Source organism: Camponotus floridanus, unplaced genomic scaffold, assembly GCF_003227725.1.
Source record: "Camponotus floridanus strain SB8 unplaced genomic scaffold, Cflo_v7.5 scaffold90, whole genome shotgun sequence".
Classification (NCBI taxonomy): domain Eukaryota; kingdom Metazoa; phylum Arthropoda; class Insecta; order Hymenoptera; family Formicidae; genus Camponotus; species Camponotus floridanus.
Genome location: NW_020229861.1, coordinates 757,489 through 771,504, shown reverse-complemented (window position 1 = coordinate 771,504; position 14,016 = coordinate 757,489). Strand labels below are relative to the sequence as shown.

General features: G+C 25.0%; 1 protein-coding gene across 3 annotated transcripts in view; it reads left to right on the top strand.

Annotated features, from left to right (window-relative positions):
* The window catches only part of LOC105249612 (connectin), a 265,723-nt gene that overhangs the window by 233 nt on the left and 251,474 nt on the right, over positions 1 to 14,016 (top strand). The window lies entirely within an intron of this gene.

Sequence of the window (14,016 nt, the reverse complement as noted above, 5' to 3'; positions counted from 1 at the left end):
CATCGCAATGGAAAGGAACGTGTTTTTGTCTGTTTCAATCACATTTTTTATGTATAAATTGAAATGAGGCATTAGAAATTGACAAGTTTTCATTATTTGCGCCACGGATTTTCATTAGTCTTTTTTTAAATCAGTGATTGAAATGGATTTATTTATAGAATGTCTCTCGGAATCAGTCATATATATGTCTTTTCATATTTTTAAATTCTTTGATCAATTTTAATGCATAATTATGCATAGAGAGAGGAAAAATACTGCACTTTTTTAATATACTTACTTTAGAAGAACAAAAATAAAACTGTATATATACAGTGCAGTTGAATGAACAATGTTATTTGCTTTTTACATTTTAATTATGTCTTCTAGCGATTAATTCTGTTATGCACAATCTATAATATATTTAACACATTTGAAATCCAAAAAATTTGAAATCAAGTCGAAATTGAAAGAATACAAAACTTGATTGTTTTCTTCCTGTAATTATTTAATCGCAAATCAATCTTTCCGTAGATTACAATGAGATGTCATTTTTCATAATTATTTGATGTTCAATGCAATATTTTGCTTTAATTATTTTAATATTATTACATATTATTGTAATACATTATATTCAGTATTTGTAATTATTTAATTTTTAGTATTTTTTTTAGTTACTAAATGTATAAACAAAGCCAATAAATAAAACAATAACTGAAAGTTTTATTTTTGAGGATGAAGTTGCATGTGAAATTGATTGAAGTTTCATTATATTTTATACTTTAATACTATTATATTTTATACTTTATTTAAGAAAATGTGTTTTGCAGAAAGTTTTCCATTTTAGATCTTATATCTCTTGGAAAATGACTGGTTCAGAATATTTTTATGAAGGAAAGATCGACTCGACAATCGAATCGAGGAATCCGTACGGTTGAAAGAAAGTATAGCTTTTATATCGCGAGACCTTTATACATTTGATAATTTTTAAAGGGAAAAAAGTGAAAGAATACAAAAGTGTAAAAAACATAGAAGAAATGGACACAACGTTCCCTTATTTAATCCTGTATCGCCAACTTTAAGTGCAACTGGCTAATAATAATTTACGATTAAATTTTAATATATTATATTTGGTGCGTTTCATTCTGATACATTACGACATGTGAACATCTTAATATTGAAAAAATAAAATAATATTGTTATTCACTGTTTTATTATTTTTTTAATGCTAATTTATTTTTTTGTTAAATTTTATTGCATTACTATTAAAAAATATCGGTTTGTTACTGCTTATGTAATAATTTAATTACCCTTTTTCTAGTATATTGAATTGTTTGGAAAGTTTTCTAATCGTTATTCTTTTATTTCACATATTTCATGTATATTTGATTGAAAAGAGGTGAGAACATTTCTCTTTTTGAATTAAATATTTCTCGCTAATAATATCAAACTGTTAAAATTAAATAGATTAAAATTTTTTGTCAGAGTTTACTTTAATAATAATCTCATAAAATCAGTTATTATGCACACATAAACTAATAGAACTTTTTATCACAATTTTTTAATTATGAAATAATAAATGTTACACACACACACACACACACACACACACACACACACACACACACACACACACACACACACACACACACACACACACACACACACACACACACACACACACACATATATATATATATATATACATACATACAGGGTGTCCCAGATCATCCGTACACTCCTTTTAACGTAAAAAAAAGCTTTTATCAAAAATCGCGAACAATTTTTAAGTAAATCGGGTACGCTCTATTAAATGGTGATTTTATCAACTTTTGATTCCGACCGGAAATACGCCATCCAAATTGGAAGTTGAATTTTTTTAGAGGAACATGGTACTTTTTATTACAGATTCGAATTGTACGTGGAAAAATAAGAAACTTTTGTATCAAACATTTTTTCTGAAAGTGCCTCTGTCAATCTTAAAATTGACCTTGATTATTTCATCAGTTATTTTCAAGGTTAATTTTAAGATTGACAGAGGCACTTTTAGAAAAAAACGTTTGATACAAAAGTTTCTTATTTTTTCAGGTACAATTCGAATCTGTAATAAAAAGTACCATGTTTCTCTAAAAAAATTCAACTTCCGGATCCGCATGGCGTATTTCCGGTCGGAATCAAAAGTTGAAAATATCACCATTTGATAGAACGAAACAACGAACCCGATTTACTTAAAAATTGTTCGCGATTTTTGATAAAAGCCATTTATTTTCATTTTAAAAAGAAAGAACGGGTGATCTGGGACTGTATATATATATATATATATATATATATATATATATATATATATATATAATTTAATAAAATATAAAAATATCAAATCAAATATTTGTAGATTGAAATATCGCTACTTGTTATCTTATCTATCTTTTTTTTTATTATTTTCTAAGAGATTATTCTGATCAAATTACATTGATTTATGTATATAATAAATTGTCAGTATTAATCTCATCCTTTCGGCCAAGTCGGCCAAGTTTCCATGGAAAGATCATTTTCAAGGAGTTTGAGCTCCTGCCAGAATTCTGAGACTTCCAGAAAAGTGGAAATATTTTACCTTCTTATATTTCCTTTTTGATTAAAAAGTAATAAAAAAAGAAAATACTATATATCATGTTTTAAAAAAGAAATTTGATTTCAAATAAATGAGGTAACGTGAAAAAGTTTGCAATGTGCGTCACATCTACATGTGTGTGTACGCGTGCACGAGCGACGAATTCGTTGCATGTCGCGTCGTTTGCCAATATAATTGTATTCATCGTCGTCGAGTGGGTAAAGAATATGCATATAGGGCAATGACCTTTTTGTGATCCCTTTCGCTGCATTAATATACCGGGATACCATATGCACTTTTGGCATGATATTACATATGGATTATCAAAAGGGTTGGATTTCATACACACACACGTATTCAAATTATTCAAATTATATTGAATAATAAACGGAAGTAAGTCGAGATTCTATTTCTATCATTCCTCCGCATTGGTTAATCTGAAATCTGTCATTATGAATTATCGATGCTGTAACATTATACTAATATAATATAATTTCGTTATAGAATTCTATGAAACTAAATTCAAGTATCTGACATAAATATGTTATGAGATGATGATCATATTTCCGTGATGGCTATTGTTCACAAAATAGATATTGATAAACATATCATTAACAAGTGGCAAGATACAAATATATCTGGAACATTTCCTTGATATAAAATGATTATTCTGAAAATATTCTTTTACTTTTAATTTCTATGAAAGAAAGAAGAAAATAATTTATTCTATAATATCAAAAAAAAGTTTATTATTTAATTTATTACACAAAAATTACTAATTTTTATTTACAATTTCTATCCAATTTTATCAATCTGAAAAAATGAGTAATGTGAAATTATGAATAATCGATCTATTATTTGATAAAGCTTTAAAAACACATTATTTAACTTTCTCAAACGTAATAAAATTATATATATGATATGATATTTTATATTAATTATAACTTCATAAATTTTTTGCAATATTTGATATTTTTTAGAAGAAAAATTTATTATTAATCTTATATTTAATATATAATATTAAAATTTGTTTCTTTAAATTTTAATATTATATATTAAATATAACTAAAAGGAATATATTCAAATCAAATCATACACATACATACACTAATATATGAAATTTTATTTAAATTTTATTTAATAATCTCTATATATGTAGTTAATATTATTATGTCTCAGCATTCGGCACAACTGTAAGTCCATAGTAAATATTGAATGAATAAAAAACAAATTAAATGACGATAATAAAGCTGTTAAAATGAAATAAATTCGAGGATAAATTTAATCGTTTAAATCGTTTAAACAGAGTTAAATCACTAAAGTATCACGATTAATGTAAAGAATTTTTTATATTTAGTGTTGCTATTATTGCTTTATTATCTTCTTGCTATAATTATTTTGGCATATGCTTTATTATCACTATGAAGAATTATTATCACTAAATTATTATCACTACGAAGTAGAATTTTTGGTATCATTAAATTGTTCACCTGTATTTTTAAATCAATTTATTTTTACGATATTAAAATATTTGAACTATTCTGAAATAATTTATACATTCTAATATAGATTTCAAATTTTATTACATTTTTAAAAATTAAAAAGAAAGAATTAAATATTTTCTTTTACTAAATATTTATAGGATAAAATATTGATATAATATGATATCAAAGAGTTCATATAAAAAAATAGAACTTTATAATGCATGCAAATAAAAAAATCATTTATGAATTTTTTTAGATTAGAGCTTAAGGAAAGCAAAATACAAGGAAAGGAAAATTAAGTTTTTCAAAAGATTAAATTATTTGAATATTTAAAAGTGATTTAAAAGATTTATGTTCTTTATAAAAAAAGGAAAAATTTTGTTCATTTGTAATTTCGATTATTTTGCTTTGTTTAATTGAACTCTTAGATTTATTCCTAACAATTGTACAGAGTGATTGACTATATATACATGTGTTAAAATATGGATATACATGCATATGTGTATCTTGTATATGTGCAAAGTGTTTGTATGATTTCCTTATTTTATGTATGCTATATGGTCATGTGCGCAATATTTTTATATGCGTGTACACAAACATACGTTTATATTTTAAATTATTACATGTGTGCAATAATATTTGTAGAAAATCACTTGGTAGGCAATCGAAAATATTGAAGCTGTTGGCAACAAAACAATGTAAGCAAACGGAACTATTGATAATCGGAATCATACGAGATGCTTCCGATCAAAAATTCAATTTCATAAAAAAAGTAAAAATATATAAAAATAATATGTGTAATGAATATTATTTTTGATGCTACTGACGTATTTTTCATTATACATTGCTGGAATCCTTTTATAAAATTACAATTTTTAACATTTCAAGTAAAAGATTATGATTTAAAAATGTAATATAGCAAAAATATAAATATTTTATGAGATATTACATATATTTCATATCATATAATACAAATATTAAAATAAATTTCAAGTTATATTTCATAAATTATTTTTTATAATAATTTTATTTTAATTTATAAAAATACTAAATTAAAATATTATCAGAAAGTAAATTTAAAGACATTATATATTTTATCAAAACAAATATTAAAATAATATTGTAAAATCTTTTTCATCTTTTAATACTTATATATGCAAAACAATTAAAAAATTCGATTTATATAAAAAGATATCATATATGATATATAAAAAATATATATAAAATGATATGTAAAAAGATTCCATAAATTTAAAAGACGTAAGATTTCTTAATTTATTATTAAAAAAATTTTTCAGCAAAATGTATGTAATGTAATTATTTATTCGAAACACAGATATAGTTTTATATGTACTATATTTTCTTATCAAATTATATTAAATGTTTAAAAAATTGTAAATACTTTACAATAAACAGCCTTTAAATATTCACAAATATGTTAATATAAACAGGAATTTAGCACAAAAATTTTTCTCTTTTCAAAAATAGCTTTTTGTAATAGCGTATTATTTGTGTTGTTTTACAACTTTGTTTTTCACTTTTTAAAGGGTTATTAATTAAAATTTGACGTTGTTATTTCTTATTTATATTTTTATTTTTATATAATTATTTATTTTAAAGTTTTCACTCTAAAAATTTGTTTTTAATTTAAAAAATTTAAAATCACGCACGCAAATCCACACATTACATGGATATAAATGATTCATATTGTTTTTATTTCTTGAATCGATTATTTTTCCCATGTTTTCAAATTTAATAATATTCGATGTTTATTGAAGAAAATTGCTTTATTTTATTTTATTTTTATTGTGCAATTTGCAAAAAAGACACTTTTTCAAATCGCTTATAATTTAAAAATAATATGAGGAAAAAAATAAGAAGAAAGAAACTCAATATCTTTGCAAGAAAAAATTCAGAATTTTGCATGGATTAAAATTAATGTGAATTATGTGAGATTATACATATAATAAGATATACATAATAAGAAATAGAAGGGGAGCTAGTTATATAGATTGTTTGTTCATCGATTATTCGAATGAGGGGATTGTGACATACGTTGACAGGAGCTTAAATGAGCTTAAAATATGTACTTATCATATTTAGGAGATTCACGAGGATAATGGTGGTCCGCGTGAGATAATCCTAAATGGTGAAAACGAGAATATATGACACTAATCAGTGTCATAAAGCATATAATAGAGTTCGAAATAGCATATGTGCGTATTCGGTTATGTTGCCGATATTATCCTGCCATCCCTTCCATGTGCAAAAAAGTCCCCTTTTATATCCTTTACAGATATTTTCTCACGGAGCTTGATGTGACTGCAGCCGACATGTATTTTAAAGTTTGCCAAGCACCCTTTTTTTTTTAAATTTATAAGTACGTGATTATGTGCTTTGTCATGCACGTGAAGGTAGTTTGATTTTTAATTCTTATCTTCTTCTCAACTGAAATATTTTATAAAAGATATATAGTAACATAGAGGAGTAATTTTATTACATAAAATATTTGTTGTATACTATAATATCTTATATAATACTACAAAATATTATTTACTAACTCTTTTTCTGATTAGCATTAAAAGGTATTAATAAATTTAAAAAAAAGGTTCGAAGATTTAACTATAATATAAACAATTTTATAGAGTTAAATTATAATTGTTGTTGAATATCTCAAATAAATATCTCATTAAATGAGAATTATTAAATTTTATATACTTAATAATACATAATATTTTTAATATACGTATTATATATTTTTATATATTTTACAATATATTGTTTATGTTGTAAAATGCATCTTAAAATTTAACACATAATCACACGCTGTTTTACAACCGTTTTGGCTTGAATATTGATTTATTTTACATTAATTTTGTTATTATATTTTTTTACTTTAATTTATTATACATGAATACATTATACCTAAACATTATTTTTGACATTGGATCAGTAACATAAAAATAATATTCTATTTTATTCAGAAATAACTTGTCTCTCTCATATCGAACATGATATACTTTTCACATCCACTTCATTCTTTTATTAAATTATGTCGAGTCCAAGCGTCGCGCTATCTCTTATACTCACCGAATGATTTCCTTGGCGTTTTCCGCAACGTTGATTCGACGGCGCCGTTTCAATTCTGTCTGTGAAGCGATAACAGTTTTAATAAGACGCAAATGTATGCCATACATCCCGTCGATTTTCTATATTCCGTTTTTCGAATGTCATTAAGTCATTCGCTCTTGTGTGCCATCGGAACCATATTATTGATTCTTTCATGTTTTTTATGCAATTTTAATAACTAAAATTTCGATTGAATATGCTAATCTCTGTTTTTTCGCATCCTTATGGTCAGTGTTTGCTGGTATCTAGATAAAATTATGTAGGTAATCATCTAGATAAAGAAATGAATCATCTTTATCTTTAACTAGATGAAAAATATATGTCATCTTATCTAAAAATTGTCTAAGATGACGTTTTCATTGCAAAAAAGTTTTCCAAAAATCTAAAGCAAGCTTCTAAAAATCTATCTAAAATGTCTAAAATATATTTTTTATATTATTATTATTAATATATTATAAATGTATTATTATTATATTATTAATATATTATAAATATATTATAAATATATTATAAATTAATAAATAAATATTTATTATATCATTTATATACCTTTTTGCTATTATTTAAATATTCTCTAGGAAAAGAGAAAGAATATGTGTTTATGATTTTAATATCCTATTTATAATCTGCGTCACATTTTTTACAAATATTTATAGTCTTCTAAAATAAACAAAAATATCTAGATAATTATCTAGATTATCGCAATAATTATCTCATTTTTCATCTAGATTAAGTAAAAGCAAAATCATCTTTATCTCATCTAAGATAAATTTACGGATTTTTATTTTTATCTTTATCTAAATAATTTTGAAATTATTTACAGCAAACACTGCTTATGGTTTATTCGAGTATTGTATCTCTCTGACAGAGCTAATCAGAGCTCTTTTTTCTCTTCGTAAGAGATTGTATCTCACTTTATATTTGCCCTAGTCTATTAATTTTTTATTGCATGATCTCTCAAGTCGATCGTCGCAGTTTTTTGTACCTTTTATTTCTCTGTGTCCAAAAAAAATACTTTGTTTTTCTCCCTTTTTCTCAGATATCTCTAGTCTTCGGTATAAATTTTTACCATTTAAAGATATAATAAGATTAAAATAAATTATACGTGGGGGGAAAAATTACATATAAATTTTTTCTTATATCTATTCGTATATCTCAAATATTAATCGAGTGTTGAATAAGAAAAGTATAATCTCTTTAAAGTTAAAAATGTGCAGGCACAAAAAAAATGCTCTCGGAATAGCTGCGGCGTGAGTGTGCCGCTTTATTAATGCCAGAGTATCGTTCCTATTCCCCCTAACGAACCAATGTCTTCCGTGAGTGAACCCTCGATCCTGCTATGATAGGGGACGCTATGATGGTAATCAAGTCGAGCGAGAGCAATAGCGGGATTAGAAAGCGTACTTCAACAATATATATTTTTTAATCGCTCAATGATATGTTGTATTGATTTGAATAGTGAGATTTTTGAAAATATTTGCTAATTTAAACTTTATTTCTTCCAAAAAAAAATCAACATTTTGAAAATGTTACATCTAACCTTGTCGTCATTTTTCTTACATATATTATAATGGATTTTTCTTACATATATTATAATGGATCTTACATATATTATAATGGATAGAATCCTAAATCAATTGTAAATTCTTCTAATAATACGATGTAACACTTCAAAGTATTTTATTTCTGATTATATTTAATTTATCATACTGTATTATTTATGTTTCTTTGTTGAGATGTTCCTTGTTTGCGTACGCTATCTCTTTTTTCTTCAGTATAACTATTGTCAACAGATTTTATTTATTTCTTAAAGAGCTTTCGACATCCGACTACTGAATTTTTGAGAATGAAAACTAAATTATACCTTATTATTTTACTTTTTAAGAATGAAAACTAAATTATATCTTATTATTTTACCTTTTGAGAATGAAAACTAAATTATATCTTATTATTTTACTTTACTGCAAAGTGTATGAGCGGAAAACAAGTTTCGGTCTTCTCGCTGACCTCCATTCTAATTCAAAAAAATCCTAAAAACTGATTTCTATTTTTTTAAAATTAAATTTCTATTTTTTTAAAATTAAGTTTAGATATTAAAATTAAGTTTAGAATAGATTACAATCTTTTCAAGATGGGGATGTTTCCGACCGTGTACTTTGTCATAAAACAAAACAAAATACATTGTTTTCTATATGTTAGACTAGCGATGTAAAGATGTAAATTTTATTTACATATATGTAATTTTTATTTCGGATGAATTGTTGCAAATTCTTGTGAAAAATTATTCAATTATAGCACTGAAAGTATTAACATTTTTGATATGTCAAAGGAAAAATTGATAGAGCTAATAATCGAACTATTTACATGCATTAGATTTAAGATGTTTTTTAAAAACTTAAAAAAAATTTGAAGTGATATATTTCAGAAAACAAAAGAGCAACGTGATTCAAAGTGCATGTGAGAGATATTTAAGATTTTATTCATTATAATGTATATGAAAACCAAAGTAACGATAATGTGCAGTTTTTTCTAAAGGATTATAAAAAAACAGAAATTAATAGAAATAATCTATTTTAGTATTATTTATCTTTATCGATGAAAAAAGATATTTAGAGGTATGTATTTTATCAAGATAGTTCTTACATGAGTTACAAAAAAAAAGAAACTAAAAAAGAAAAAAAATCAAAATTTTACCTAAAGGTATGTACAATTTTGCGATATGTATAGTATTGATTAAAAGTATCGCTTCATCTCGAAAAAAGATGGAAAATTCAAGTGAATGAATTTAGTATTTTACCTTTTTTCCCTCCAACTGTTTTGTTCATGTTCATAAAATAACAGCAAATAAAATACAATATTTATACAGGGTGGCCCAAAAGTCTCGGACCGGTGGAATATTTCATAAACTATGCACTTTAGAAAAAAATGTTTCAGACAAAAGTTCAATGGCTTGAAGGGGGCCATCAGATAGTGGCAATGATTTGGGAGAGTCATTTGAAAGTCACAACTATGTGTTTTCTTTACAAAACAACTATGTGTTTTCTTTACACCAATTGATTCCTCTCATTATTTTGTACATAAAATTATTAAGGTAAGATAATCGAAAAATGAATATTTTACTAGATATTTTATGGTTTATGCAAAATTAAGAAATGATTTTAAGCCTCATAACTCGAAAAGTACTCAATAAAGAAATACTTTATTATAGTGTTTTGGAAAGCTCTCGAGATAAGCTATATGAATATGTAATAAAAATAGGGAGTTCCATTTAAGAAATTGACGGTGATCTTCACGTTACTTTCAAATGACTTTCTCATATCAAATCATTGCCACTATCTGATGGCCCCCTTCAAGCCATACAACTTTTGTCTGAAACATTTCTTTCTAAAGTGCATAGTTTATGAAATATTCGACCGGTCCGAAACTTTTGGGACACCCTGTATATCCTTGCTCATTAAAGTAACGATTTCTCTATTTGTTTAAATGATAGAATATTTTTGACCGATATTGTACATAGTGGAAAATATTTGAAGAGCGATGCATATCCATAGCGATATTGCTAAAGTGGACGTTCAACACTTCTGTCTGTTTTATCTCGTCTCTTTCGCGTTCCCGCCAATGGGTGTCGCAAATAAATCGACAACGATATTTTTTTCATCACTCTTCGACGATCTCGACGTTTTTCTTCTTTCACATCTATCGATTTGCGAGCCGCGAAACGAGACGCGCGCTTCTGCATATAACGATCATCAATTTTACGCGCGGCGAATCCAATGACTCGGATCATTGTTCAATCTATTCGACGTAAATCCCTTGATAATCCTCGCTATAACGCGGGTATCGAACGTTTGTTATGTATTTCGTGAGCGACCACCGCTTGACTTCTACAACGCGACGTGCTTTTCATTTATCATAATGAATAAATATTTGGATCGGAATGCGTTGGTTTGAATCCATTATCGATCGCGCCAGTAATGGACGCGATCATGTGACATGACCCGCGATTTAATATATAAAATCGCGCTTCGCGCGCGATAGCGGTCCTGTCATTTCGCATTGTTGACTTCAGTAGGTATAGTTTGTTTAAACAGCGCGGTGTCAGCGAGATTTGACGAAAGCAGAAATCGACGAAAATTCGATTCCCATTTCGCCGAGAATTTGACGGAATTATCATTATTATTTGCGTCAAATAGTACGAAATTTGAGCGTTACAGAGAACAATAAAAATACTTTATTTATTTACAAATAAATGTCTGGTAATTTTATTTTAAATATACAATGAAACTAATATCTCTTATTATTTACAAACATATTTTTTATTTCTATAAATAATAAAAGTGTAGAAATGATGGAAGATATATATAAATAATAATTATTAATACTCGACAAAGTTATTTTTTATCTAAATTAATGGTATTGAATTTATTAAATTCTTAATATCTTCATATGTACTTTATTATGTTTGTCGATTCTTTTTTCCATTTCAATAAAAATAAAATCTATATTTCTACATAACTGTATCAAATATCTTGATTCTGTTACATTGATCTAATTTCACATTGAAAAAGGTATGTAATAATATCTAGTTAAGGGATTTTTATTCCTTTAATTGGATGACGTATGAGTTAATATTCTCTTTTTTTAATATTTTATATTTCTGAAATGTTTTATATTTTGATTTTTGAAAATTTTGATGTATGCGTGTGTGTGTGCGTGCGTGTGTGCGTGTGCGTGTGCGTGCGTGCGTGCGTGCGTGCGTGTGTGTGTGTGCGCGCGCGCGCGCGCGCGCGTGTGTGGTGTGTGTGTGTGTGTGTGAGTGAGTGAGTGAGTGAATGAAAGAGAAAGAAAGAAATTGTCTGTTTATAATTTTATTATCTATTAAATATAAATATATTAAAGATCGATTATATAAAAAATTAAAAAAGGCTTAGAGGGAAATTAAATTCCATTAAATATAAAATAGAACTTTGTTGTAATTTTCTTATGCGTATTTAGTACATATAAATTTAATCAGTATAATATTCGACATAACGATGAGATTAAAATTTTGTTGATGTAATTTGTTAATTTATTATGAAAATATGCAATAGGTAAATTTTTATTTTATTTCTGATTTCTCTAAAGTTGGAATTATCTGTTTATGAATATACAATGTATAATATATGCCTTCCGATTTTGTATTTATTGAAAAGAGAAATTTGAAATTTCCTATTAACCTATATAATATAATATTAATATTTTTGTAATGTAATAAGCACTATTGAATATTATTATTAATTTATAATAAATATATTATTGTATATGTCTCTTTGTTAATTATTTATAGTATTAATTATTTTTAATTTTAAATTTATTAATTAGTACATTAAAATCTTTATGATAAGAATACGGTGTTTCTAAAGAAGTAAGTTTAATTATTAATAATAATGTGGATGAACATTATTTCATTAGGTATAGTAGAAACGTTTTTGTTAAAAACCGAAATTTTGCCATTTTAATCAAATTATAATCAATCGAATTTATCTTTATTGTCACTTGCAACACGTTAATTATTTTAACTGATGGCAACAATAATCGTTTAATCTAACAGAGACAAAGCATAGAATTCGCCATAAAAGAGAATAATCGCGCGTCGACAAATATATATATCCCAAAAATGGTTTGATGACTTTCGATTGCTTCGAATGTGCATGGAGCAGCTGTTGACTGTTGATTATTGACATTGCCTCAGCGAAATATTGTTTTAAACAATCTCACCTGCCTAGTAATTTATAGCTTTGCACGTGATTTGTTATTGTTATCGATTTGTTTCATCTTTTCAAACATAGACTGAAATGTGGAAAATCAAACAAGTTTGTGAATGTGTTTTATAGCTTAAGAGAATACGAATAATTATTACACAAATTATTAAGTATGTATTACTTATATTAATATTATTATAAGATGAATATATTTTATTAAGATTAAAACAATTTTAATAATAATTTTTTTCATTTAATCTTATTTTGCTTTTATTTTTAGTAATATAGGCTAAAATTTTATCATATGAAATTTTAACCTTTTTTCTTTTCTTTACAAAAGACAATTTTTTTTGTCAGATGTTTGATCATAAAAAATTAGATATAGATACTCTTTTGAAAATTAGATAGATACTTGACTAGATATTTTGTTAAAATATAAATGCAAGAAATAAATTTTAATTAAAAAGTATAAATGATTTATAAAGTATAAATATAAATATTAATATAAATATTATATGTATTAAACATTAATAAATATAAATATAAATATTAATTTGATTATGAAATTCCGATATTTTTGGTATCTTTTTTTTTACGATAAAATTATCTATAAAATTTGATTTAAAAATCTTGAATAAATATTTTTGTCAGATATTTAAATTTAATCGGATTATATTTGTCATCAAATATTTTTAGAGATAAAAGATTATAAATTTCAGCTGTCAGATATTTTTGGCGATAAAAGAATATAAATTTTTATTGTGTAAATATATATATTTTACTACATATAAAATTCTAACATTTTTATGTTTTTTAATTATAATAAAATTGACTATTATCTTTAATAAGTTTATTATTCTTTAATAAGTATTTTTATTATTTAATCAATTATTATCAATTATTATATATATAATATATTATTAAATATTTAATCAATTATTATATATATAATAGTTGGTAAAAATATATATATTTGTTGATATATATATATATATATATATATATATATATTGTAAATATATAATATATACAATGACTTAGATATTTGGAATATATATATGTAGGTAGTTCGTGACCA